Source organism: Pteropus alecto, unplaced genomic scaffold (assembly GCF_000325575.1).
Source record: "Pteropus alecto unplaced genomic scaffold, ASM32557v1 scaffold461, whole genome shotgun sequence".
Taxonomy (NCBI): domain Eukaryota; kingdom Metazoa; phylum Chordata; class Mammalia; order Chiroptera; family Pteropodidae; genus Pteropus; species Pteropus alecto.
Window position 1 is genome coordinate 86,987 of NW_006431079.1, and position 901 is coordinate 87,887.

The following is a 901-nucleotide window of genomic DNA, read 5'->3' on the forward strand; positions in this document are numbered from 1 at the left end:
TACTTTACACATCAAATTATTGAATGATTAAATGAGAAAATATATGTATATGTGTTAAGCACAGTACTTGGCAAAGAGGAAAGTCCGAATGCAGTTGGTTACTATTAGTAGTGGAATATCCATTAAGGGGCCCATCAGCAAGGTGAGGCAGGGCTTCATAAAATTAGGATTAGCAAGAGAATTAGCTTGTCTTCAGGTTGAAAGTAGGTGTTTCCACCTACTTTTATCCATCATCCATCTAGTCAAATAAGCCACTAATTATAGTCATCCCTTTGAGGCCTATAGACTGTCTGATCTGGAAGTCATTCAGACCTCTTGTACTTCACAATTCTCTATCTACGCATTAAATGATATTTGTTTTATACTTTCTGCTAGAAAAAAAAAGAGCAAACACATGTCTTAAATAATTGTGTTATTTCAAATACCTCTGGTCTTGTTTTTCTCCTTCAGGATTGCTTTGGCTATTTGGGGTCTTTTTGTGCTTTCATACAAATATGATGATTTTTTGTTCTATTTCTTTAAAAAATTCCATTGAGATTTTTTGAGGATATAAATCTTTATATGCTTTAGATAATAAGGTCATTTTAATTGTGTTGATTCTTCCAATCCAAGAACACGAAATATCTTTCCATTTCTTTGTATCTTCTTCAATTTCTTTATATAGGGTCTTACAGTTTTCAGTGTATAGGTTCTTCACATGCTTTAAGTTTATTCCTAGGTATTTCATTCTTTTTGTAGCAATTGCAAAAACAAGTGTTTCATTTTTTTTTTCATTTCTTTTCTGAAAAATCATTATTAGAGTATAGGAACATATGGATTTTTGAACACTGATTTTGGATCCTGAAATTTTACTGTATTTGTTTGTTTCTAATGGAGTTTTAGTGGAGTCCTTAGGGCATTC